Source organism: Dipteris shenzhenensis, chromosome 2 (genome assembly GCF_047967505.1).
Source record: "Dipteris shenzhenensis isolate YYH24624 ecotype China chromosome 2, Dip_SZ_1.0, whole genome shotgun sequence".
NCBI lineage: Eukaryota > Viridiplantae > Streptophyta > Polypodiopsida > Gleicheniales > Dipteridaceae > Dipteris > Dipteris shenzhenensis.
This window is the reverse complement of record NC_141597.1, coordinates 20371294-20376306: the sequence shown is the minus strand read 5'-3', so window position 1 is coordinate 20376306 and position 5013 is coordinate 20371294. Positions and strand designations below refer to the sequence as shown.

The window sequence follows — 5013 nt, the reverse complement described above, 5'->3', positions numbered from 1 at the left end:
TAGGCCAACTCTTTCTATCAAAATGGTATATTTATTTTTTCAAGTACAATCTAATAAACATCCCACCAGATTGGGTTGGGAGAAAGCACAAGGAGGATAAAAATTTCAATGTGGCTGATTCCATGAACCAAACCTGATGCTCTTGAATTCAGAGTGTATATATTACAAACATCTTAGATTGGATTAAAATACAAGAATAAAGTCATACACAGTAGAGAGTTCATATGCTCTCAAAGATAATGAGGTTTGCTCACAATGCTAGTATTCATGTTGGTAATTCTTACATCTCTTTTATTGTGCCTGCAAGGGACTGCAACTCTAATCCTGCATCTATTGCAGCTTCAGCCCACCATCTGTACATTTGAATGTTTTACCACATGTTCAAGTGCCAGGATGTTTGAGCCAGATTCAATTGGTGGCTATTGTTGATTTGTTTGTGCTATTTGTTGCTCTTTACAGAATGTAGAAAGGATGAGAAGTAATAATCTTTGCAGATTTGATGCAGATTTAGAACTCTAAAAACTACAAGAAGACTCCAATGTACTTCTCAATAATGCCAACTTTGACAGTAGGACAAAAGAAGTGTCTTTAGTAACTTTTTTCAACAATAGTAATAGGCAATCAGGTGCTGCTTCAGCTACATAAGGCTCATGTCTACAACACAACTCTAAGAAAACACTAGTATGCCTTGAAAATTCTGCAATGTCTTTTATTCTAACACTCCACAAATTAGCGATGCCATCCCTCCCATTTTCAGAGCAATGTACATGCAGTGATCTACAGAGAGACAATGAAGGTTCCAAAAAGACTTCCATGTCCCTTGTATAAACAAAATCTAGTGAAGCACCAACTCTACTAACCACTCCTAGCTCTGAAAGTGAATTTGTGTCAATCTCTCGTGCCAATGATAAGAAAAGGCATAGCCTGACACTATAAACATTTTCGTTGAAAAGTCCTCATGGAGGAAATCAAAGAAGTGAGACACAGGCTTCAAATGAAGTATGTCTTTGATGTTGATGCATCTTAGGTCTAGCAACATCACAAGAAGCTTCTGAGCATACATGGGAATGGGTTCATCCTCATCCATGAGCCTTGAATAGTGTGGCAAAAAGTGGTTCTTTGTTATAAAGGTTAAATCTTCCTTCTTGGCAACACTAAAATGATTGCTCATTTCTACTCTTTGAAGAGAAATGGAGTTGGAAATGTCATCCAAGAAAACAATCAGCACATCAAAGAATATCTTTAAGCACAAAAAGCACATGTCTGTAGAAGAATTCTTCTTGTATAGAATAGCCAGGCTCGGCAAAACCTCTGAAACAAATATTTCTGGAAACCCAAGTAGAATGGAAGTTTGCTGCCCAACTTCAAAAAAACTTAAAAGAGTTGATTGAAACTCGTCCATCCCTTGCATTATCACAATTCCCAGAATATAAGTAGAAAAGAAAGCAAGGAAGCAAATGAGCAAGCAATCATGCATGATTAAGAGCAAGCTGCCAAATTTACCACAACATTGAAAAGAGCACAGCATTAAAATTGGATGATTTTAGAAAACAGAGTTGACAATTTCCCTAACCTGGAAAGACACTATCTACAGAAGACTCAAGAATACTGCAAGCTATTTTAAAATCTTTGCATTGATGATTTTGTCACCACTATTGTACATGTCTGTACCCTCTATTTTTGGCTACACCTGTTGCTCGGTGTAGTAAATGTAAATGATTATTACCTTATGTAGTATTAGTCTTATTAACAAGATGTGTGAAATTGTCAATTGAAAAATCATAACAACTTTGAGAATGTCAATTAGCTATTACAAGTTTGCATATAAATAATTACAAATTACTGTTAATTTTTGTGAAACAATTCACTATTGCTATAAATTTTGTCTAATATTTGATTGTGAAACTTTTTGTTGTGGTTTTTTTTGCCCTAAAATAAACTGTAAGCTTTCACAGACTATGTACTTGTCTAGTGTAGAAAGAATTGAGGAGAAAAAACTTCCATTGTAATTTTGGCTTGCTTAAAAGGATTTTAACATGACATGTAGGATTTATGAAGAAAATTGTTTTGGTACTAATCAATCTTCAAAATCGAAGTTGACTACAGTTACAAACAAGAAGCTAAAGTGTAAAAAAAGAGGAGAGAAGATTGTAATGAAACCTTGGTACTATGAAAATACTAGAGCTTTAGGGTTTTCTAGGTTTATAAGCACGCACATGCATCTATATAGTCAAGACTAGATTATACGTAGATAAGGCTCTTTCTTTACATAGTTGTTAAGAACAATATGGTATGAATGTATCTCTAAAAATTTGTATAAACAAATGCTTTCCTTTTGCTTCAAATTATTTGTAGTAGATAGAATTTAAGAATATGCGGTTTAATTAAGTATTGTGAATTCATAATGTACGAAGTATTTAATATGGCAATTACATTACGATTGAGGTGTAGTTTTTGAATTATACCAAGATACTAAAGTTATAACAAGCGTGAATATTTCAAATTCAAGTAGATACTACACTAAGGATGATGTAGTAGTCCATGTCGAGTCTGATGGGGAATCATAAAATTTTGATGTTGTGACCATCGACAAGAGCTCTATGAAAAGAATGTATGATGAGGTAGATTGTAGAGAAGATAAACGAGCCAAGTTAGAATCTCCACAAGAGAAAAGACCTTACCACACTTTAAATATAGAGTGTTCGGATGATTTAAGCGTTGAAAGTGAGTATTCCCCTAATGAGAGGGCTTTACTCATTCATGAAGTAGACCTGTCTGTTAAGAATGGAATATTTGAAGGTAGAGTATTGAATAAGTATGGCACCTAGGCCTTACAAAACATCAATTATCCCAAGACTTTAAAACTAGATTTAACTGTTAGAGAAGGGGGCGGGTGTATAACACTCATAATAGGCGAGGTTTACTATGCCAACTTTGTCAAGACAATGAACGTAGGAGATTGCATTAAGATGACAAACTTTTTAGTTTGTAATAGAAATACTCGGAACGATGGGGGAACATCTGATTACACTTTGGTATTTGATCCTTCGACTAGGGTTGAACGTTCAGAAACATTTGCAATTGACCCAATATTTGTTCCGACCACTAGTATCTGCAAGTACAAAGAAGATTGTAAAGAGATAATGAACAAAGGACAAGGGAACTACTTGCCGCTGGCTACAGTTGCAGTGACGGTGATTAAGCTTGGAAGCTGCATGCGTTAGATGGATGAACTAATCGTCAACGAAGGATGAAAATGCAGAAAGATCTTATCACGGTAACTTATCATTACAATTCTTTAGTTTTTTAATCGCGGTGAGTTTTTTACTTCCAGCTGAGAAAATTTTAACACACGTTACCATTGTAGCTGACTTTTTGGAACAACCAGAAACATTGCATTTCTTCGTGTATTGAAAGATAGTCTATAAACTACAAAACAACTACTAACGTGACAACTCTACCATTTATGAAAAATATAGTACCTTTTATGGCATTCTCTAATTTGAAATACACCTCTCAAGAAATAGTTATATTTATAACCGCATTTATGTTTTTAAAAAGAGACTCTCACTTGTGCAATAATTTGTTCTCATCATTAAATGTAATTATCAATCTATGATAATAAAATAATGTCGACAACTCTCAACAAGTTAATCTTTGCCTCTTACAAACACACTTTTCTAACAATCTTTAAGTGAACACACACACACTACAATCAAACCAATGAACATTACAAGTGCAGACTGCTCTAAACAAATGAGGATCGACTCAGAGTTCCTAGAGTTATATCCATAAAATAAGTGCATCTTCTTATGTATATCTTACATGCTAAATTTCCATATCGCACCTGAAGCATTCAAAAAAGCCATGTAGGGGTCAACTTGCTACATAATAATTATTACTATTATATTGAAGACTTGTTCTTGCAGCATGTTTTCTTCTGCACATTTGGTTTTGAGTTTGAAATACATCATTCACAGAATCAAATTAACACAAGCAATTCCAAAATAACAGAACCTACACAGAAGCCACAAAAACTACGGCTCCTCCTAATAACCCTAGAAATGCAAATTTTCTCATGTATGATGGAAACAACAACATCAAAGTATACTCGTTGGACCAAAGATGTGGGTCATATTTTAGAAAACATGATTAATCTAAACACATTCACTTCTACCGCTAATGTGATGAATATCTTAAAGCAAAAATTCCTAGAAGCATTTCTTCAAAGCGATACTGTCAAACGTAAGATTCTAGACATTAAAAAGAAACAAAAAAACTCAACGACACAACACAAAGATGAAGCCACTAAACAACACAATCAACTACAACACCACAATGAGATAGCAACAACAACTGCTTTAGAACAAGCCTCAAACTCACAACTAAGAATGACAACACACAAACGAAAGCGTGCATGCATAATAGATGAATGAATAACATTACAAAAATACTTATAAGCATTTTGAACTCCTTCAAAGTTCGTAGGAAAATACATTACCACAATTCGAGACACACCAAAATACGAACGTTTATCATGTGAGTGTTTGCTGTTTAAAAACCAGACAACATATGCAAAGGAAATCACACACGCTTGGATAATTACCAAAAGACAGCAAAATGTTCCCTTCAAAAAAAAGAAACAACATATTTGCAGAGAATGTAAGGTAGTAATAAAACTAAATATCATCCCAAAATATTTTGTTCGTGACCAAATAAAACGAAACACAAAGTTGCCAAATGTAGTAATCCTTAACGACATTGAGAAACGATTAGTTGCTCCAAGAATAGCATTCGCTCAAATAAGACAACTAACACACGTTGGCCACTATGGAATGCATAGTAGCATTGTAAATGTCATGGCTGACACAAGTGAAATTCAACATATCTTACCAAGATTTATTAATGATGAATCATCAATAATACTATGAATTTAAAAGAAACTACAATATAAAAGTACATACTTGATTAGGATAGTCAAGCCAACTATTCTTGCAAACATTACACACACTT

The 5013-nt window shown here is 34.1% G+C and overlaps 1 pseudogene; it reads right to left on the bottom strand.

Annotated features, from left to right (window-relative positions):
- Positions 1 to 515: 515 nt before the first annotated feature.
- LOC147904458 (serine/threonine-protein kinase RUNKEL-like) lies at positions 516 to 1477 on the bottom strand (annotated as a pseudogene).
- Between the last annotated feature and the right edge of the window lie 3536 nt (positions 1478 to 5013).